Below are 24,359 nucleotides of genomic sequence, written 5' to 3'. Positions count from 1 at the left end.
GAGAAAAGGTGGCGGAACTCAAACCTGGCCACGCCCTCATCAAACCCTAGGACCGCCCCTTTAGAGAACAGGAATGCAAGTAAAATTTGGGAGGGGCTATTTCCGGTGTGGGAGGGGCTATTTCCGGTGCGGCCGGCCCGGAAAAAGGTGCCGGAACGCGGTTCCGCCGCGTTCCGGCTGAAAAAAAGCCCTGCTTGCACCTGATTTATTATTTTTTTTATTTTGGCCTCCAATCTGATCTTCCACTTTGAAATTGAATAGAATTTTGCTTTTGCTTTTCTAATTTGTATACCTAGTTCATTTATAAACACCACAGCTGTACTGTAGATAAGCGGATTGGTCTGTTCAATTGATGTTATATTTTAACTTTGCAAACACTTTATTCATATCTTTCACTATAAATGCCAGGTCATTTTTGGGCACTACTTTCAATGTTGGCAGTATTTTGCCTGTCTACTGATAATTCTGCATATGCCATAATCTTCATTTTTAATTCTTCTTGTCAGGGGGTCTGTTCATAGGTTGTTTCTCTGATGACCTGTATTGGTTATGTTATTACTTCTTCTAAATTATCATTTGTGTAGTTCATACCAGTTGTCTTCTTTATATTGCCAATTCTTATCTGATTTTCTTCTATTCTTTTTTTTGAATCTCTTCTGGTTCTGTTTCCCTGAATATTTTATTTCTGGTAATGAATCTTCTTTGATCTGCTAATTGTTATTTAGTGGTATTTGAATTTGGATAAATTATTTTTTTCAAGCTTTCACTTTAAGTATTCCAGCTTTGTTGGTTCCAGTTTACAATACCAGGCCATAATGATACAATTTTAAAACACAGTATACTTTTGCTTGTTGTTGTTGTTGCTCTTCCAGTAATCCTAGAGAGCTAGGTCCTGGTTGCCCACTTGTTGATAGATGCCCAGAAACTCTGACATCTCTCATGGTCCTTGTTCACTCAAGCCAGTATAGGATTCCCCCCCCCCCCCAGTTTTCTCACCATATTAAACGGGTTGGTGGATACACTTAGTCTGGCTCTTCTGCTAAGAACTGTCTGGCATGGGTGACCTTTCTGGGAGAATACACTGCAGCCAGCATAGCTCTCAACCTCTTCAGAGCATCACAAGCCCCACTCTCACAAAAAGGGGACATTTATTTTATTACTACTGTTAATAATTTTATTTTGCATGATTTTAAAATGCATACAAAATGTTAATAAAAATGAAAGGACCAGATCAAAAATACCATCAAATGTAACAACATATTTCTGCTCAGGGTCCCTGGAAATGGAGCAGCACAGATGTTGAAGTAATAAATAAATAAAATATTCTTAGTTGGTTGACATTAATAAGTTTTATCATTTATATTATTAAGAAATATATATATATGTCTTGGCGTATTCGGGTCTTTTCCCGTGTAAGATTGAGAGTATCTTGGTGTAGTGTAGTGATATCTTGAGTTCTGTGTTGCAACATACATGAACACAGAGCTAGACCGCAAACTCGGAGCCAAATCAAAGCCCGGTATGTTACATCACAGCCTTCTGCTCTGACCATCACATCACAGAACTCAGGAGGTTACAACGCTGAAGCTCAGGATGTTACAACACGGCCAACCACCCAGGATGTTGCAACACAGAACTCAGGATATCACTACACTAGATCTCAGGATGTCATCACACAGCCCATTACCCAAGTCGTTATAACACAAAAGACTAATGGGCACACAGCCAGCACCTCAGCTACTCAGGATGTTACAAAACAGCCAAACAATCTGCAAACAATAACTCCAACACAGCCAACCAACCCACCTACAGCAACAAAGCCAGCACTCCACACACCCCCACCAATATTTATAGAGAGACGGCAGCTCCGATCACAAGCACGAAGCCAAAGACCCCAGCCTGAAGATGACGAGTGGGACCTCGTCAAAACATCGCCAAGATACTCTCAATCTTACACAGGAAAAGACCCAAATACACCAAGACCTGCATATAGATAGATAGATAGATAGATAGATAGATAGATAGATAGATAGAGAGATAGATAGATAGATAGAGAGAGAGAGAGAGAGAGAGAGAGAGAGAGAGAGAGAGAGAGAGATACAGGAAGTTTTTCAGACAGACCGGTCTGATTGATTACACCTTGGCATTTTGACTGCTATACTGCAGTTCTACTTTTTACAATCTCTTTTGCCTTGCAGCCCCCAACTAGGGGCGATAAGCAGGCTCAAGTCGCAACTGCGAAACATTTACAAATCCAAATTTCTTTTTCTGAAATTTTAAAATTTTAATTCTTTAAACTAATTATACTAAAAATGTGAATCCCGGGTATATTCATGTTGAGAAAAGTAGTCGAACACCGGGATAAATATAAAAACAACTGTTTAATAAACTAACAACTGTTTGATAAACTTAGCTTTCGTCAGGTCAGAGTGGAATGCCGGAGGTTCGAAAGCCTGCTCATAAGACCGGCACAGGCACTGGGGGACCATCCTATAGCAATGTGTACCCAGATATGTCCAAAGCGGGCAAAAAGAGTGACAACAAGAGAGGCGATGATCCCTGAGCTTACAAGTATACAGACAGATGTGAGACTATTAGAAGCAATATGGTCAACTGGGATGAGTAGACCGGTGATGCGTTCTATGAGCAGAGTGCACAAACTGCCGGTCTTATGAGCAGGCTTTCAAACCTCTGGCATTCCACTCTGACGACTGACGACGAAAGCTAAGTTTATCAAACAATTGTTAGTTTATTAAACAGTTGTTTTTATATTTATCCCGGTGTTCGACTACTTTTCTCAACATATGTATGTATGTATGTATGTATGTATGTATGTATGTATGTATATGTGTGTGTGTATGTGTATATATATACATATCCTTAATCATTTTATATATAACTTTTTTCTGTATTTTGAAACAGAGGGCTAATAATATTGTTTCTTTTGTACTAGAAGTTTAAGACCAAAAATTAAAGTTTATAGATTATGCAGGTGACAGTCAGAATGATAAAATTTTGCACACCAGCCCAAGAAAAGCTGCTGCAGAATATCTAACCACATCTTTAATTTTTGAACAATGCCATTAAAAAAATACTGTACATGGGACTGAAAAATACCCCTCTGTAGACAGACTTAATGAATTTTAGCAACACAAATGAACTTGTTATACTTGTTTATTTATTTTAAAAAAAGAGATGCAAATGAAATGGAAATGCCTCAATTTCAGAATTGCTGAGAATAGAGCAAGGGCACATGCTGCCACACAGCTGGTATATTCAAGTATATTGCTACCAACCCAGCTGAATGACTATCAGTATTAAGCGCTGGCCAGGCTAAAACAAAAGATCACCAAGCCATTCTTATTCTTTCTTCTGAATTGGCAGTTACAGTCTTTTAAATGCGGCTCCTAATTATTCTGAAGCTTTATACTTATACAGATCATATTGTGCAACAGTCTATGGCACTGGGCTCGTGCCAATGATTTTCTGCATAGATTGTTCCCAATTTCCAACGAGGAAGCCATCTGGGAAGAAGACAAAAATGTGAGGCTATGTAACTGAGGGTTCCAGTTAAGAAAACAGGACATCTAAAGATTACCGTGGCCTGGGAAAACTAAAAAACTAAAAACTGTAACACTGAATAGGCAAAGAAGTACAAAGCAATATGACATATTAGAAGTTGCATAAAAAGAAACTTGAATGCATCAGCTTCATGTACATTATTATTTCATGTTCATGCTATAGTAATATGTATGCTCTGGAAATACACCTCCCTCCCCCCCAAAAAACTGTATTGCATTGCGAACAAGCAATGTCAGTTTTACCCTTGCAACAAAACCTAATCAACTCCAATAAATAAGTCATTGATACTCATAGTGGTATATCCCATTATCCCATATATTCCTTATATTTTCATTCAATTATCAATTTGATATTACTAGCTTTCACCCAATTATTCTTCAATGCATTTGTTAAATCTCAAGTGCCATTCAGTATGGGTAGCTATATTGTTAAAGCTAACCATGGATGAATGCTGTTATATGTTTGGGATTATCCACTTGACCTGTGTTTGGGATTCAACTGTATAAACTAGGTCAAATGAGTACCTAGATTGCTATATTAGAGTTCTTTGTAACTTGATAATTCACATACCCTTTATGCTGCATTGCACCTGTCTTATGCTCCTACTCCTTCTTTTAGAATCTCACTTTATGTTTGTGTGTGTATTTAGTTATTTTAATATATCTTTTAACATATCTTTTTAACATATCTTTTATATAGTCTGGTTGTTTAGAATACTTTTTAGTTTTCAATGTTTACTCTTGATGTACTCCAGCTGGCAATAAAGATTCAATGTCCCACTCTGAGGCTGCCAAAAGTGTATGCTAACATGTTGGCTGACCCACAACCATACCATGAGGCTTCTCTTGACCAATCTTAGAACTAGAAATGGGCATTGATTCAGTGCTTACTGCAAGAATTGGAAAAGCTGTGAGAAGAACTCCAACTATATAACCCAACCCCTATTTACAGAAAATAGAAGATTAATTTTTATCTTTTTCTTTCATCTCTGTGACATCATGGGCCTAGAACATCACACTTTGGATAGGAGGAGTGGTTATATCTATGTAAGGTTCCTATAACATAAGAGTCCAGTCTGAGGGGTTTGCTTCTGATCTTGTCAATGTAGGCCACATACCTACTTTATATAACTTTCTTCTATATAGGTATGACAATATGGCATACTGTACATACATGTTGAATACAAGTCCTTTAGCCTTTATTTTCTTTAGTTGTTATTTTATGGATTTTGTGAACAGAGGTTTGTAATGATAGTTATTTAAAAACAAAATATGGTTTTTCATAATGGAAGAATGTTAGAAAATACTGTACTATACACATGCAATATGAAAACAGTTGCCTGCATTCTGCTAATTAAAAAAGATATTCATTAACAGCTCACCCAGCATATCCTTCTTGCTCTTGTTCAAGAACAGCCCATCTACCTTTTGCAAAGGAAGTATTCTCAAAGCAGAGCCTTCAACCTGTTACCAGCATGGTGCTGAGACAGTCTGAAGTTAGATGAAGGTAATCTGGCAAGAAAGTGGTGCTGTCCATGGGAAACTGGAAGAAAATCCGCTCTGAGAATAATTTAGTGCCCATGAAGAAGTCTTTGAGTTTCAGTCAACCTATTGGAGGACTGCTTCCCTATCCAGCTGCAGAACTACAGGTGTATACCACAATGGCCATTTCTGCTTTGGTTGTTGGAAAGAGCAGAACCTCACCTGGCAACTTATATTTGTCTCCAAAATATTGATCTTGTGGAAAATCTTCCTGCTGGTGAGCTCCAGGAAACATGTGGCTACACTGACTGAACACCAAACATTATTTTATAGTAGTAATATGACGTTGCAGCAATTAACAAATCATACTGCCTATCAGCATCAAGGAACTGGCACGTGGAATGGATTCCCCCAAATCTCCACCAAAAGTGCTTCAGAGACCCAGACTTTCCAGTCAGTAAGTGCAAAGATTGAGTTTTTGTCCCCAAAGCTTATTGGCCTATGTAGTACACACAGCAAGTATCTGCCAACTCTTAAAAAGTGAAAAAGCCCAAAGAGTCTTAAACCAGAGAATTCTAGCCAGGGATAAACTGATCAGCTTAAATTAATTTGGGAAAAGGTACCTGTTAAGTCCGGAGAATAATGGCGCTTGAGACGAAGCATCTTCCAACAAGTCTTTATTGTTTGCTCCATTCTACGAACAACGACAAGCCCAGAGGCGCGCAAGCCTCTATATATACTCTCCAATCCCCGGACAATTCCCACCAGTCACAAGGCAGTCCTTTCCCGCCTTGCGCATGCGCGCAAGGCCGGCGCCGGTCAGTCTGGTCCCGGGCAGCTTTTGCAAATGCCCGGGACTCTTGCAACTTCCCGCGCCTGCTTCTGCAGGCAAGGGACACAACACCCCTCCCCCCTAGACAAAACAATGCTGCGCCCGACATGGACGCCACCTTTGGTAGAAGGGTGTGAAGGAGCCGCAGTAACGTGGCGAATCATGTTGTCTAGTAGAAACTCCTTCAGTCGACCCAGGCAACTCGTAGCGATGTAGCCTTTATTTCCACACGCTTCTGGCGTCCACCGTGTCCGATGCAATGAAGCTCAGCTGGGCCCTTGTCCTGACGATCCTTGGACCTCTTCCCAGCTGCTTGGTAACGCTTGTCCACCTTCGTGTGGATGGTTGCAGTCACTGGAGCGCTTCGAGTGGGCCGCAGAATCTTGGCCACTCACTTCCAGATCTCTCTGTTGATTCCCCAGCTCGCTGATCTCTCTGTTGAAATGTGTGTCTCCAAGCCCTGGTCGAGGATCAGGGTCGTCTTCTGTAGCCGCACGCACCCTCCAGCGATTTCGTACTGGCAGGATAACGCTGACTTCCACGCCGTTTCTCTTCCGGACTTCTTTGGGTGAGTCTTCTAGCTTTTCTTAGCTGTAGAGACTGAATCCCACCTTCGTCGCCAGTGTTAAGTCCGGAGAATAATGGCGCTTGAGACAAAGCATCTTCCAACAAGTCTTTATTGTTTGCTCCATTCTACGAACAACGACAAGCCCAGAGGCGCGCAAGCCTCTATATATACTCTCCAATCCCCGGACAATTCCCACCAGTCACAAGGCAGTCCTTTCCCGCCTTGCGCATGTGCGCAAGGCCGGCGCCGGTCAGTCTGGTCCCGGGCAGCTTTTGCAAATGCCCGGGACTCTTGCAACTTCCCGTGCCTGCTTCTGCAGGCACGGGACACAACAGTACCTTCTTCTTTGCCTCACCTCACCATACTCTTCTCACCAAGAACAAAGATGGAGGAGCAGGTTTTTGGGAAAACAAGTTCCTGAAATGCAAAAGAGCAATCAATTTGAAGCACTGCAGGAGATGGGGATTGTCTCCGGTGATTGGGGGGGGGTGTTCTTACTTTGATCTCATCTGTTGACTGTTTCCAAGTACAATTCAAGATTGAGGATACTAATCTTTCATGTTAGAAATGTCTTGGGATATGAACTTGCCAAATGCTGTGAGGTTTCCTTGACATATTTCAGCAGATTACCAGACCAGTCTTGTGAAGGCTAGCTGATAGCAAACAGCTGTTTTAGTAGAGAATGCCTAACCTGTGAAATGGTTTCTCTAAGGATATTCATCTTGCATCAAATTTTATTATTCCAGTCAAGACTGAAACATTTTTCCTGAACCAAAATTTACATAATATTTGTTCAATTCTTTTAATATTATCATTCAGAGAGTTACAGAATTAAGAATGTTCTAGAACACTAGGATATTGAAATGAGCAAAGGGATAAAAAGACATGATAGCAGAATAAGAGAAAGAAGAAAGGTAGTGTCGGAACAGGATGACCTCATCTGCCTTTGGATCTGGCAAAGCTACTACTTTAATGCATTCCCTAATGGGAATTGCATTCCTTTGCATCTCAAGGGAATGCAAGCCTCATCAGAAAAAATATTCTTTCCAATGACTAGCAATGATTTTTAAGATTCATAAACTATCACGTGCAAGCAACCAGATCCACACATGAAGGGCTCAGGTTTTTTACTTTATTGCGTTTTACCTGTAGTACAAAAATCTCCCAGACTGCTTTTCTTTCCTTGGGAACAAACAGATAAGGTTCCATGGGACTTGGGTATGTGTGTGTCAGGCCTAGGTCTCTTGTAGCTATGCAAGGACTCAAGGCTAGTTCCCAGCTTGATTCCTCTTCCTTGCCTGGCTAGGAGTTTTCCCAACATAAACTAATCTTTTATATGAATATATTAAGGATTGAATATGGGCAGTGGTGGGATTCAGCCAGTTCGCACCACTTCAGCAGAACCGGTAGCTAATTTTTTGTTGCCCAGGCCCAGAATGGACTTCCGGAAGCAGCATCTACACAGAGAACCAGTTATTCACATATCTGAATCCCACCACTGAATCTGGGACATTTTACAGGCATCAATACCTGTTCTTTTTCACAAAGCTAAGATAGGCCTCCAGATTCCCATGCTTCCTGAATTGGGCCAACTAAGATGGCAGTGTATTCTGACAGTAAGCCATATTTATACAAAATGGAATCCTCAGTGTGAACTGATTTTTAAATGAATGCAAAATATTAAAAATAATCCTTAAAAAGACTACTTTTAAGGAAGAGCCCTAACATGATACCTTTATACATTTTTGCAATTCTATGCAGCCATTTGTCTGTTCATACATAGAAGTTATGATGGTAAATGGTTTGCCTGTAAGCTTCTTTCCCCTATGCTCATGACATGGTTGCTTAGAAAGATATTTGTATGGATAGACTGAAGTTCTGTAGTGCTTGGCTTTTATGGTTTTAAGCAGCATCAGGATAGAAAGACAATAGAAATATCTTTTGTATCTATTCTAAACATAACTCTGAGAGGAATTTAAAAGGATTTTAAACTATGACTAATGTTAAGAAGAGAGTAACTCACATAATGTAATTATACTAATGGAAAGCTCTGTGAAATATATTTGCAGAAAAGTTTTTTTTAAAAAAAATTACTAAGCCAGATGGCTTTAGCTTACTTCCTAACTGAAGATTTGAATATCTCCTGGTAGAAGACTCTCACCAACCCATAGTTCTTCCCTATTTCCTACCGCAAAAATGGATCTCCTCAAAATGCCGACAACAGATTTCCATGAAGAGTTTTAGAAGAGTTGCATCTATGCTGGTTGCCTTCTTAAAACAGTATTGGATTCACCCCTTCATTCAGCAGATTTCATCAAATTATGAATAGTACTTTCCATATTGATGGTGCAAAAGATAGAAGAAATTCTGAAATAATGTGGGGACAAGAATTCAAATATTGGATAGAATAGACCAGGGTCTCCAACCCTGGTCTGTAGACCAGCACCGTCCGCGGCATGCCAGCAACCGGGCCATGCAAACAAGCAAAGCCCCATTTGCGGGATACAGGCAGCAGGCAAAACCACGCCCCCTCTGGTCCGCGGAAAAACCTTTTCCCACAGAACCGGTCCCTGGTGCCCAAAAAGTTGGGGGCGCTGGAATAGACAACCTGAAAATGTTTCCTATTCAAATCAGTAAGGTCAACATATGAGTGGGGTTTGATATAAGAAGCAAGGCCATTAAAACAAAAATGGGAAGATTTGGACTAAAAGAAAAGATTAAGGAAGGAATGATTGATCTTATAATGCATAAAGACTAACAGCCTTTTGGAACACTTTTCAAAGTAACATACTACTGAAAAATGCCACTGAATCAGTGTTATGTTTCCTTTAAATTGTAATTCATCACTTCCACATGGGGTGAACAGAGCCTTACATACCACAACCTCAGGTTTTCAATACAGTTAAGTGCAAATATATGGTTGCTTACAGCTAATGATATATAAAAAGTACAATGAAAAACCGTTCCAAAACTCTCTCTGATCAGTTCTGATGGTATTAATATCTGGCCTGAAATGTTTCTGCAATTGGATAAAATAGCATTTAACTCTGCCTAATTTTCTGTTAGTGGAATTCTCAAGTACAATTTTTTTTATTTGTTACTTTTAATAAAAGAAAATATACATTTTATAAAATAAATAGTTCTTAGCCTTGATTGCATCACATACTCTTTTAAAATAGGAAATTCATTAATCTGGATGTCATAGTAACAAAGGCTTGTCCAGCTATTACCAGAATAGCAGCCATTTAAGCAGCACATTGGTGATTCACTAAATAGTTCAGTAAACAATGAGGAAATCCTTTATGCTGTGGACAATTTATTAGATATCCCCACTCACCATTAGCCATAAATACAGAATATATCCTTAGTACAAAGATTGCAATAATAGTCCAGGTTCATTTTCCTTTTCTTCTGGAACTGCTTATGAGGATTCTTATAAGTTACATTGCCCAGATATTTGGGGAAGTGCCATTTTATGAGATTAAAAGCATTTACGGTTTTATTTCCAATATCATTTGTTAAATGTATTAAAAAAGCAAGCATCAACTTAAATTAAATGATGATATGAATGAAACATTTGTAGGAGAAGAAATAGGAAGAGACCTCTAACAATGTACAGGCAATGATGTATTTTGTTCTGCCTTGACCTTGAGCAGGCATTGTGTTACAAAGAGTGGGAAGCAAAATCAAAAGAACTAATTAACTCTTTGAAACCATCGGTTTTTAAGTGTCACATTTTCTAAAATGTTATTGTTCTAAATAACCTATAATCTCTGTAATCTCTTCAGATTAACTAGAAAGGAAAATAAACTGGTTCCCATGTCATAAAAACATTTACATCATGAGACTTTAAGTAATAGTATCTAATTATTATTTTTATGTTTGTTAATAGCCTCATTGGCTATTAATGTTCCCTGGCTCTTATATATCCATGTTACCGTCAATAATGTTATTAGGAATAAACACTTATCACAATCATCTCTCATTTTAGATTTCTCCCCAAAAATTCTTTAAAGAGGAAACAAATCCATCCAGTTTTCAGAGGTAAGGATCCATGCTGCCTCTGTTACATCAGATGGAGCTTGCAAGTTTCTGTATGCCATAAACGACTGGCATTATCTTCATCTTACTGTATCCCAAATGCTTGTCCTTTCTACCCCATCACACCAGTAAAGCAAGCTAAAACAAAGCATTTTCCCTCCCCAAGAAATGCCCATTCTTTCATACCAGCAGACTACCATACCACTCTTTTGTTAAATTAAATCCATTCCAATTTTCCAGCATATAATCCATCAGTCTTTCAAACACCTTTATTAATGCACCTTTATAAATGACTGTATAACAGTGTGAGAGAGAGAGCATCTCAAAGATACCCAGATATCCATACAGGTTGAACACCTTCAAGAGCAATCCTGTTTTTTTTTCTCAAGTACCCTGGATTCGGCAGCATCTCTATCCATTCTTCCCTGCCTTGCAGCCAATGTCAAAGACATGCATAGAGAAAGCTGGGTAAAACCTTCACAGCACCCTCAGTTTCTTAAACTAGAACAACATATTCAGCAAACCAGATATTTGTTGCCTATGGATCAAAACCACAGAGCAAGTTCTGTTCCAAAACAGAAATTTTGTAATCAGGCATCCGATTTACTTACATGACGACTCAGTGCCAAACATGGCTGGCTCCAGATGCTTCAAAGGATGGGTTAAAAGGGAGAGAGATAGAGGCAATCTATAAGAGAAGGGATGAGACTGCTACACAGCAGGAATCATGAAGCCAGACAATGCAGTTCCCACAGCTATCCAACTGGCAGATTTTATGTTCTCCCAAGCTTCGCTTTACAGACAGCCTTCCTTGTTGCCCTTAAAGCAAAAATCTTCGCAGTAGCAACAGAAAGATTTAAAAAATCAGGAGTATTGATTTTAAAATCCAGAAGACAAGAAATAGTCTGTGTCTCTTCTGTTGAGCAGTGAAGCAGAAATAGGTAGCAGAGGCTCTATGCTGCAATCCACAGCCCCTGCTCTCAGTAAGACAATAGCATAGCTTATGCATACACTGGATGACGTCAGAATACTGCAAAGACTGACTGCTGTTAATCACGGACTCAGAGGGAGACTGAATAGAGTACCACAATTCAAATGGGAATTCTTTTGTCACAAAATACAGGAGACAAAGGACCACATATATTTTGCATCCTTGAAAAGAAAGGAAGGGAGAAAAGAAGAAAGACCCACTCCGTAGAGAACATTGCCCCTGATGAATTTCAAACATATTTGTTCTGAAGTACTGCTTCCAAGTGAAATGCATTCACCACATTAAAAACACACATACTTAGTTCAGAATGATGTTCAATAAATATCTTGTAGCTGATTGCTTTCATCAAGAATTAGAAAAGTGATAATCCAAGGCCTATTCTTTATTCATAGCTCAAGCTAAAAATTATCAACTAAACTATAAAAAGATACTTATCTATTTACTCTATGTGTATCTATGTAACTCAATGGACTAACTGTATATATTTATACTAAATGGATGTATGCAGGTTTAATAGTGATGGGAGGGGATTTAACTGAAAGCCCACTGATTGAATATGGCCTCAAGCCAATTTTGTCTAATGGCCTCACAAAGGCACAGAGAATCTGTATCCTTCCAGATGTTCCTAAGAAATCCTAATACACCCTTGCTAAATTGCGCAATGATGAAGAATGCTAAGAGCTATAGTTCAGAAACATTCTTTGTAACTGTGACATCTGTTTTATTTGCATATATTGCATATATGGCTATTCTGCCTTAGAGAAAATAGAGGTGACCATATTTGCCTTATACAGCTTCTTCTATTTCTCCTTCCAAAAAACCTTGGTTTATTCATTTCCTCTCCTATTCTTGCTCTAGTTGTTCTCTGAACAGCTAAACACAGGGTTAATTATTCCTCTCTTGTGGTTGCCAAGTCAGCCTTTCTTTCACTTCTTGGTATATAGAATCAGTAAAATATTGGTGTTAATACATCCACTGTTAATTTATTTTAATTCTGTTATTAAATTATCATGTACACTTGAGCAAAATATTTATAGTTTGTTCATTTCCATCAAACAGGGATGCAGAAATACAATTAACTGACTGTATAAATACCAATAAACTGAATGTGATCTGGGATTCATCAATATTTTACAAAGGCTCATAGAAAACTATTACAACTGCAATTAATTTTGTTCTTTCTTTATCTAACTATCATAATAAAAAATAAAGAACATTTAGTAAAAAAAAAAAAAAAAAAGCTTAAGAGCCAGTTTGGGTCTACTGGTTAACATACTGGCTTACAAACCAGGAGACTGTAAATTCTAGTCCTGTCTTGGACATGAAAGTCGGCTGAGTGATTGTGGGCCAGTCACTCTCTCTCAACCAATTCACCTCCCTGGATTGTTGTTGTGGGGAAAATAGGAGAAGGAAGGAATATTTGGTATGTTCGCCGCCTTGAGCTATTTATAAAAATAATAAAGATGGGATATAAGTAAATAAATAAGAAGAGAGATGCCTTTTCTTCACTGTATTTTTTCAAATTTAAAACAAGACTGTCATGACTCCAGGTCATTAGTAGCTGAATCAGTATTTTGCAATAGCAAGATCAATTTGGACTAGAGGAGGGAAAGTACATATAGAATTTTTTCACTAGTTTTATTTTAGACAGCTGGAGAAAGCATCAAAATCAATCTATAATTAGATGATGTTCTGCTGTACATTAAAATTACCTAAACTTTCTGAATAAAACCTAATGTATTTGCTTGGATGCAACAGTCATAATAGAATCTAATAACATACTGTATGTTACTAAAATTAAACCTGCCAATATGAGAATGAGAATACATGAGGTTTCTATGTGTGTGTGTTCAACTCTTGCCTATTTTAGCTTTGGATAAGTGGGTTCAGAAAGTTTGGAAAGTGTTACAGTATTTCACAAAAATTTCATACAGGAGAAGTATGAAAATAACCCTCTATTTACTTAAATTGTGATGGCACTTGCCCTACAGTTGCTTCTCAGACAAGGAACACATTTCCTGTATCTCAAGCAGCTTCATTTCAGTATGAATGTTTACCTTAGAAGGCAGAAAAAGGAAGTGATTCCATACAATTATTCCCTTTCCAGGTGGAAAAAAATTGCAGTTTTGAAAACTGGAGGCAGTTGTCAAGCAGAAGAGAAAAAGTTGTCTATAAAGGTAGTGGAAGAGACCAAGAAAAAGCTAACAAATGTGCTTGGCTTAATTTCTTTGTCTGGGTACTTAAAACTATTTTTTTTTGTCTCTGATAAGTATTGTCACTGTATAAGCTTAATTTTTGTATATTTTATGCAATTTAGCATCTTTTTCATATCATAGTTACTTTTGAATAGTAATATAGATCAGAAAACATCTTACTTGATATATACTTTTACACATTTTCTAAGCTGCTCCTCATCTTTTTATCTCTTCCATGTGAGAGGAAGGACTGTGGCTTACATTCCTTTCTGTCCCATCACATTTTAGGGATTCTTCTTTTTCCTTATTTGGTCCTTTAACCAGGAATCCAGAGTATGAGAGACAGAGAAAGGAAATGACAATCTGGATAACTGAAAGATATGTGAAACAAAGCAACTAGTTGAAAGATGGAGGAAAGAAGAGTTGAGGAATGAAGAGAGAAATAATGGGTACAAGAAACCCAGGACAGCAAAAAAGAGTTAGCATAAGGTTCGATGATCATGTACTTTTCTGTAGTCTAGTAGATGCCAGCTGACAGGCATAATTAATCAACAATATCCAGCAGGACACTAGTAACTTTAGAAGAACCCAGCATGGCCTAAGATGCTATACCTAGTACTAAATAGGATGAAGCCAAAAGGGACCAGAAATAGCTGATCACAGAAAACCCAGCTTGAGACAAAAACTAGTGACCCACCACCAATACAAGGTGCAACCACAGTAATTGAGGTCACACAGATTATGGCAATCTGAGCTGGAAAGGACTGAGTAAAATCTAAGCATAATTTTATCGGAAATGTTATTGGAAATAAGCAAATCTGGAAGGTATCAATGTTTCATTTTAAAACAATATATGGCAAGAAATACTAACAGTCATCATGGAGTTTTTGAAGTTTCTGGCAGATAAATACAGTATATGCATTTGAGGGGCAGTCTAGTATAGTGGTTAAGCATCCGGCCAGAACCTGGAACACCGGGAATTCTAGTTCTGCCATAGGCACAAAGGCAGCTGAGTGATCTTGGGCCAGCCATTTTCTCTCAGTCCTAGGAAGTAGATAATGGCAAAACCACTTTTGAAATCTTGCCTAAAAAACTCCAGGGATTTGTCCAGGCAATTTCTGAGAATCGGACATGATTAATGAAGGAAAAAATACATGCATATCCATTATCAATTTAAATTCAGTTTAACTGGTTTAATTTCATCCTAAAGTACATACCGGGGGGGGGGGAAACCTTCTTAGCTGATGCTTTATCCAGACTGCCCCAGTACAAGAGCCAGCGTGAAAAGTTTAATGAAGCAATTATTTCCACTCCACAAACTGCTTCTCAACTCATGCCGCCCAGAGTCCCACCTTCAGGAGCCTCAAACCCCGATGTCCCTGGGGTAAAGAAAATAAAACGAGAGCTCCTCACCAGTCAATGGTTCAAGGACAATCAAACCTCCCTAACTTGCAGGGATGGTTTGGCTTACAAAGGGGGAAAGCTGTATTTGCCTGAGACCCTCCGCCTTAATGCCCTCTGTCACAGCCATGATGTAAAACAGGCTGGGCACTTTGGATATTTAAAAACACTTCACCTCATCCGTTGACAATTTTGGTGGCCGGGGTTGAAACAGGACGTAGAAAATTATGTCCAGAGTTATGCTGTATGTGTCACCATGAAAAGAATTCCGGGGGAAACCTCGGGTTATTACAACCGGTGGCGGACCCTTCCCAACCATGGGAAGAAATTGCTATGGATTTTATAGTAGACCTACCTGAAAGTAGGGGAAATACGGTCATCTGGACTTTGATAGATCTGTTTTCAAAGCAGGCAAAGAAGACAATACTGGAATGGGAGCCCCCTCAAACCAGGAGGCAGTTTCCTGGGCTTTGCAAACTTTTACTGCCAATTCACTCTCATATTCTCCCAATTTGCTGAAAACCCACCGACTCCACAGTCTGCCGCAGATCGCCCAGGTGGCCCAGCAGCATCATGGCTTCCATGCCCTCCCGCATCCCGCATCATCTGCGTGCAATGAGGTGCAAGGGCAGAGTCTTGTCCCCGCTGCCCGGCTGCAATGTCCTTGGCTTCGCTGCTCTGCGCGGGCCATGCCCGGGGCGACTCTCCTCCAGGGGCCTTCTGGTGAGGAGGGGGCCATGGGGGGAGGTGGGGCTGGGGCAATGGCACATGTGTCCACAGAGAGGGCTGAGTGCTGCCTCTGGCACACATGCCATAGGTTCGCCACCATTGATCTAGGGTATTGAAATGTCTGCAAGAAAACAAGCAAGCTCAGAGACCACTATAGACCCCTCATTTCAATCCTGAGCTACAAATATTGTCTTTCATTGGCATTGCAGAAAGCTAGAAAGATGCAAAAGAGGCAGGCAGATAACAAGAGGGCACCACAGGGGGAGTTCAAAGTGGGAGATAAAATATACCTGTCTATCAAGTTCCTCAACCTGAGGCAACCTTGTAAGAAGCTGGGTCCCAAGTACATAGGACTCTTCCAGATTATCTGGATTGTAAATCTGGTTACTTAGAACTGTATCTTTATATGGCTAGGTAAAAAAGCACGAATAAATGTTAAAGCGTTATAGGATAGTAGAAGTAGAGATGGGCTTGGACTCCCAAAATGGGAAATTTATTACCAAGCAGCTGGATTGCTTTGGATCAGTGACTGGATAAATTTAGAAAATAAAAGGGTTCTTACAATTGAAGGTCACGATCTACAAGCTGGATGGCACGCTTTTTTATGGGGGAAAGATAAGAAAATTCATACATATTTTTTCCAACATCAGATAAGGGATGCATTAAATTGGATATGGGGAAACACTAAAAAAAAATATTATACAAAAATTCCAATTTGGATTTCACCAATGGAGGCGATAATTCATCCAAATACATTAGATAAAACAAAAATGATTAGGTATAAAGAACTATTAGATAATCAAGGGAAATTAAGATCAAGAGACGAATTAAAAGAACAGGGACTAATTATTGATTGGTGGCCATATGCACAGATAAAATCAAAATATAATAAAGATATGGAGGAGTATGGGATATATCAAACATTACAGCAATTGGATAAAATATTGATAAACAAGGGAGAAATTTTTTAACAAAAACTTATAAATTTCTATTAGAAATTGAATTTGAAGAGGAAATAGTAAATAGTAAAGGGCCCGATGATAGCATGGGCCCGAAATATAGGTAGAAATATAGGACTAGATGAATGGGAAAGAATTTGGAACGTAAATTGCAAATTAACGTTTTCAACTGCGTATAAAGAAAACCAAATTAAAATGTTTTACAGATGGCATCTAGCCCCGGCGAGATTGGCCAAAATCTATAAAAATATGAATCCAGATTGCTGGAATGTAAAAACAATGAGGGAACATTTTACCATATGTGGTGGCAATGCCCCAAAGAAAAAATTTACTAGGAGCAAATAAGAAGATGGATATTGGAAATAACAAGACAACAAATTGAATTCAAGCCTGAAATATTTTTACTAGGTATAATTAATCCAAAAATTGAAAAACGTCTCCAATACATCATTATACATATTATAACGGCAGCACGTATTACATATTTGCATTTTTGATCCATGGTAAAAGATAGGCAAGGAACTTGGTCTTTGGAGGCTCAGAAATTGGGGGGGGGGAGAAATCATTTTCTGTGATCTTGAAAATTAGAAGTAATTTAATACTTAAAAACATCTAACAATGATTCTACAGTTTATCTACAGAGTCCATTTAGGAGTGACACTGACTTACTGCAACACTCATGGATTATGTTAACATTTAAACAGAATCAGAATACAGCTGGAAGGGACCTTGGAGGTCTTCTAGTCCAGAGGTCTCCAAACCTTTCTCGGTTGGTGAACCAGACGAAAAGGGGGGGAAGCACACACACAAACGGAGTCATGAGCACACGTGACGTAAATGGGGCACTGCTAGCGCCTGCGTGACATATGCTAGCACCATGCTATTTTTGCTGGGCACTAGCACTGTCCTGTTTTTGTGCCATGTGGCTCCCAGTTTTTTGTGCGCCGCCCAGTTTTCACGCCGCAGGCCACCCGGTTTTCCATTTTCACACTGTGCACTGCCCAGTTTTCGCACCACACACCGCCTGGTTTTCACACTGTGTGCAGCCGTTTTCCCCCATTTTTGCAGCACCCAGTTTTCAAGCAGCGCCTGGGTTTCACGCCGCCCACTGCCCGATTTTCCCACCATGCACCACCCAGTTTTCGCACCGTGCGCCACCCAGTTTTTGTGCTGTGCGCCGCCCTGTTTGCATAGCCACAGCACCCCGTTTTCACCCTGCAGCACCCCATTTGCATAGCGGCGGTGCTAGCACAAGTGGGGATGAGTTGCTCTTCTTTGTATTTTTTCCAAAGTCTCAACATCTTTTTTGTAATGTGATGACCAAAACTGTATGCAGTATTCCAGGTGTGGTCTTACTAAGGCTTTATAAAGCGGTACTAATACTTCATGTGATTTTGATTCTATCCCTCTGTTTATACAACCAAGGATTGTATTAGCTTTTTTGGCTGCTGACTCATGTTTAAGTGATCATCCACTAGGATTCCTGCCAGTTTAGTGTCATCTGCAAATTTGATGAGTTCCCCTCCTATTTCCTCATCTAAGTCATTTATGAAGATATTGAAGAGTACTGGGCCTAAGACGGAAACTTGTGGTACCCCATTGCTTACTTCCCTCCATGTAGACATAGTACCATTAAGGACTACTCATTGAGTACAATTTGTCAGCCAGTTACAAATCCATCTGGTGGTGATGCTGACAATCCCACATTTTTCTAGCTTACCAAGAAGTAGGTTGAAAAATGAAAAAAAAACAGATAAAGAATTCAGTGGAACTGAAAAGGTTGCTCTCATTTGGCATTACATGACTTCTGATTAAGTATTACCAAGTTATATGTTTTGTATTCCAGCACTTCTCCAAAACATGACTATGTGTTTTATACTTTTCTTCCATCATGGCTCTCAACTATTTAATCTAGGTCTATGCTAGGAGAATATTTTTTTTCTTTTTAAGCTCTAAGAATATTTTTGCTGAACCAATGGTGAGGCCCTTTATAATATTCTAACACATGCCAATTCTATCACTGGCAAAGACATTTCTAAAACTGTGAAATAGTACAGTTAAAAAATAAGGAAATCTACCAAAAATTGATTTCAGAATATTCTGATGGGAAGGAAAGTACTGGCAACCATAAAATCAACTTTATAGAGTTGCATTATAAAATAGCTTGCATTATAGCTATGTTTGAAAGAAAATGCATTTTAAATAACATCTCCAAATTGATTTTCATCAAATAATAGAAACAGATAACCTGCATGCACAAGTTACCCATTCTTTATAAATAATGTCGAATCACAGATTCATCATGCAGTTTTTCTAAAGAAAAAAATATCAACCATTTGGAAAATTTTCTTTGAAAAACATTGACTTAACAAATGCATAGAAACTTCTCATATTGCCAAACAGAAAGTCAATCTGAGAGCAGAGAATAGACAAATTAGGCAATTTGTCACACCAAGTCATTAAATAATTTATTATGCTATGAATTTTAATACATTCAGCAAATTAAAACATTCTTAATTGCTATGTTGAAAATACTGTTTTTACCTGGTCCACTCATGACAGCAGTTGTTCAAAGATTCTGTACTTATTAGCTTAGAGAACTTTCTCTGTGCCAATAACTTTAGTACTATCATGTGTGTTTATTTAAAAACGGGTTTTGCAACATATTACAAGAAAATCTGTAAGCATTCTTATCTCTAATCACAGCCTCTAATTCTAGCCATTATTTGATGGTGAAACATGAAAATCAGTATTTGTCTTAGCAGAACAATTTTGTTAAAGGACAGACAGCTTCATTTAAGTAATAGTAAATTGAATTGAATAGTGGTGAATATCTGTAGCTTGGATGTAGGATGAGGGTGAAGGTTTGTTCTCCGAGCTTGTGGGTTGGTTTCCGAATGTTTTGTTACCAGGCTAGGTAACACCTTCAGCAGAGTTTAGGGGATGTCAGTGTCAGTGTTCAGTTTATAAGGGCTTCAGCTATGGGTGTGCCTCTCACTTGACACACCCACACCTGAAGCCCTTTTAAAGAGAACACTGACACTGACATCCCCTAAATTCCGCTGAAAATGTTACCTAGCCTGGTAACGAAACATTTGGAAACCAACTTCTACTACTTTCGTTCATTAGGACATTCATAAAACTTCTCATATTTATTCAAGAAATTAATCATGCTGGCCTGTTACACATTTAACAAGACCACTTATTATATTGTAAGTATAGACTAAAATTTGAGCTGCATCACCTACAGGCATATATAGTACATACAGTTTGGAAAGGCAGGACTTATTAAGTCATTAAAAAATTAAATGAATAAAGTACAGATAATGACAAATATATTATTGATATGACTCAGGCACACACACACACACACACACACACACACCTGTTGCTGAAAACACAACAACCTGGCAATATTCAGCGAATTAATACATACATATACTGTGATTAAAAATAGATAATTAAGCCTCTGAATAAACATTAATTCAGATCATTCTCTTTCTCATCTCCTTTGAAATTCCTTTGCTCACAAATAACTGTGTAATGTCATTTCACAACACTGGGGACTGAAATGTTCTTCTATTAGTTTCATTATTTTTTTTACAGAGTCTGGCTTAATTATCCTCTGCACACTGTAAATGGCCACTACTACCATATATTGATAGATATCTCCCTTGTAGATGAGAGATAAATGAATTTTTGATGTTGTGGATGATAATTGTTTCATTTATTTATATATCATCCTAGACTCAGTTGTTAGAAGGGGTCTCAGAATACAAGGTGGCAAAGATGACTGGAGCTGGGATAGGGCAGCTACAGTTTCCTGGAGTCTGAGAAGCAGTCCCAGAGCCATGTGGTTCTGGGGTATTTGCCACTCTGCAAGGCAGGATGCAGGAAGACCAGAAGGGCAGAGATTGGGGGGGTTGATAGGCAGTGGAGAAGAGTTAGAGACAATCCCTTAATTTACTGAGGCTCAGGCTGGGAGGGACCAAATCCAGAATGGCCTGGCTCGGCTTGAATCCTCAGCTAAGGATTAGTAAAATTTGCTTAATGGTGGCAATAGGGATTGCCAGAATTGCAATCACTAAGTAATGTGACCATGTGATGTCTCGCTTTAAGAAGAATGATCAAAAAAGAAATGAGTAATAATGCCCATAGTGTAAAAATATTCAAGTAGCAATGTAGTGACCGGGAGCCAAGAAGGTTGTGGGGGAGAAAGAAGAGAGTTACTAGGATGCCTGTTTAATAATTTTTTAAAAAAATCCCCCAAAAAATCCAAAATTCCTTAAATATGTATCTTTTTTCTTTTTTTTCTTCCAAGTTTTATGTTAAGCAAAAATTTCAGTAGATTTTCAGTTTACGTCCTTTTCAACAAGAAATAATGTTTTAGAAATGACCTCATTGGTTTATGTTGTTGGAGATGCAGTGAAGTTAATGCTTTATTTAAATATATTGTTCTACTTCAGCAACAAACAATTACATATGTTAACTAAATAATGAAATATTTGCATTTTTTATGATGTTTATGACATGGGAGCTGATTTCTGGACAAAGAAAATGAACTTACTGCATGGTCCAAAGACTTACTGTTTAGCACTGGAAAGACAAACATATGGCTCCAACTATTTGCAGAATTGATTAATGTAGCTCAGTTATTGATGACTATAATGAATTATGGTTTCAATGTATTGATGTATTTAGGTCTCTATAAATATTTTGTATGTTTTTGTTTCTTTTTCTTGTCTTTTATTATTTTGTACATTCTTTAACTTCTTTGTATTTAATTACAAAAAAGAAAAAAAGTGTCATGATTTGAAACCAATATATGCCTATCTATAATTTTTCAGTTTACATTTTTTGAAGTAACACACTTCAATGCAACTTAATGCATTTTCAAAGTTATGTTTTAAATGAATCACTTGTCATTCATGAACCCTTCTGCAGGAAATGATTCAGAAAATAGGAGATAAATTCAATATACTTTTCTTTTTCCTCTTTCACATTCAAAACAGATTTTAATTCTACTTTAGAGGTCTAAAACAACGCTAGATAAATCTTGGGTAAAGTTCAATAATAGTTTATTCTTATAGTCATGTAACCACTAATATATTCCATATTGATACTTCATACTGATATTGATATTTAAATATATAAGCTTGCTTATAAAGGTAAAGGTTTCTCCTGCCAGTCATGTCTGATTCTAGGAGGGGGTGCTTATCTCTGATTCACAGCCAAAGAACCCGCGTTGTCCAAAGACGTTTCTGTGATCATGTGGCCAGCATGATTATACACTGAGGTGCAAGGAAGACTGTTACCTTTCCACCAAAGTGGTACATATTTATCTACTTGCATTTTTACATGGTTTCTGATAGGTTGGTAGGAGCTGGGGCAAGTAACGGAAGCTCATTCTGTCATACGATACTTAAATCTTGAACTGCCAACCTTCTGTTTGACAAACCCAGCATCTTAACTACTTGGCCACTATGCTCCATAAGTTTGTTTATTCATCTTTATTATTTTATATAAATAACTCAAGGCAGTGAACATGTATAATACTCTTTCCTTCTATTTTCTCCACAACAAGTTCTGTGAAGTGGGTTGAGATGAGAGTGTGACTGGTCCAGCCCATTGTCAATTTTCTGACAATTTCTAGTTTAAGTATTTTATGAGACAGTAAAAAGAGTTTGAATTCATTTAAGATAAGAGAGTTGGCGATGAACTGATAATTTCCAAATAATCCATATTTCCAGATAGGTAGAAACTCTTGGCTGATCTTAACTGATATCTAAAAGCTAAGGAGAATAAGATTTGAATTAATATTTCAGTTCATCAGGCCACCAAGGCCTCAAGCTAGACTGTTAAATGGAAAAAACCCGATACTAACCTGATATCAAATGGACTCTATTCCTATATGAGTAATGCAATTCCATGCATTTCTAGCCTTGCATAGAACCACATGGGCCAAGATAAACATAATTCTGAAAAAACTGGGGAGATTATATTTACTTCTTCCCACTAGATAATAATCTGTCCCACTAGATCCAACAGAGTGGGAATGCTCTGCGTCAGTTCTATGAAGCAGTGTCATCTGGCAGGACACAGGCAATGTTTCTCTGTTATGATGTCTCCTATATGCTATCTGGAACATTTATTATTGTACACTCAATGTAGCTTGTTGTCAGTCAAATATTTCATAATCCCTTTCCCAAATACAGTCTGTTCAGTTCAGTATCAACCTATATATTCTAAAAGACTAGGACAGATGGTTTATAGAAAGATTTGACCAGGGCTTTTTTTGTCATAGAATGCCCAGAACAGAGTTCCAGCACCTTTTTTGGATGGAACCTTGTAGAGTAGGCAAGGCGGGTTGTATGACGTGTGTAAATTCCGGCACCTTTTTTTTTTTTCTTCAAAAAAAGCACTGGATTTGACAACATATTAAGATGAAGCAGGAATCAGCCTGCTTAGCAATAGTGCAGATCATCTGAGAGTTCCTTATAAGCATACTGATGGTCAAAAGAAAAGAAGTCTAATTCCTTGTTGTTTGTTTTCCTTTCCCTACTCAAATTTCTCATTTTTCTTTTATAACATTTTTACAGTCCTACCTATAATGAAATCTAAGGGAGTCAATAATTTTAACTTTTATTGTGTTTAAAGTCTGACCTCTAGTGTCCAGTCTAGTATAAAAATTTAGCCATTGTGAAAAATAAACCTGTTCAGAGTTCTTGAAATTTGTTACCTATTCTTATTTACAATAGAAATATTCAAATTGAATCTCCTAAAACATCATTTTAACATTAAGTGGGTTAAACATAGAATAGGAATTAAAAATGGAAGTCCCAGGTGTGTTTACAACAATCAGATTGTCATATTTTTCTACTGAATTCCACAACAAATTATCAGTATGTTTAATGTTGTATGGAATGGAATGGAACGGAACAGAACAAAACAGAACAGAATAAATGTTCTTTATTGGCCAAGTGTGATTGGACACGTAAGGAATTTGTCTCTGATGCATAAGTTCTCAGTGTACATACAAACAACAAAATGATACGTCATAAGATACAATCATAAATAGTAAGATACAAATAACAAGTGATAAATCATAAGATAACAATAGGAAAAGGTAATAGGAAAAATAAGGTGAGAAAGATGAAAAGATGAGAAAAGAGCAAATTCATAGTAACAAAGATATATCATACTTTGTAATTAATTTAAGTAACAAAAATAAGATTCTGCACTTTCAAAATGATAAAAAGGAATTGCAACAATACACATTCATCAAAATGTTCTTTGTTAAATCTTTAGTAGATTTGAAACAAGAAAATATTGAATATTCTTGGTTTTATTATAATCAATTGACAATGAGATGGTGTATGGATCAAAGAGCTGGTATTACTTTGCAGGATGCAAATTTGATGAAACAGATTAAAGATCAATCTCAAGCTCATATTAAAAGAATTTATAATGTATTGATTGAGTTGGATTCAGAAACAGAATTGGTTAAGGATTGTATGATAAAATGGGCGCAAAATATACAAGAACCAATTTTATTGGACACATGGGAGATAATTTGGGTT

The sequence above is a fragment of the Protobothrops mucrosquamatus genome, unplaced genomic scaffold (assembly GCF_001527695.2).
Source record: "Protobothrops mucrosquamatus isolate PMUCROS unplaced genomic scaffold, P.Mucros_1.0 scaffold167, whole genome shotgun sequence".
NCBI lineage: Eukaryota > Metazoa > Chordata > Lepidosauria > Squamata > Viperidae > Protobothrops > Protobothrops mucrosquamatus.
Note: the sequence above shows the minus strand (reverse complement) of the source record.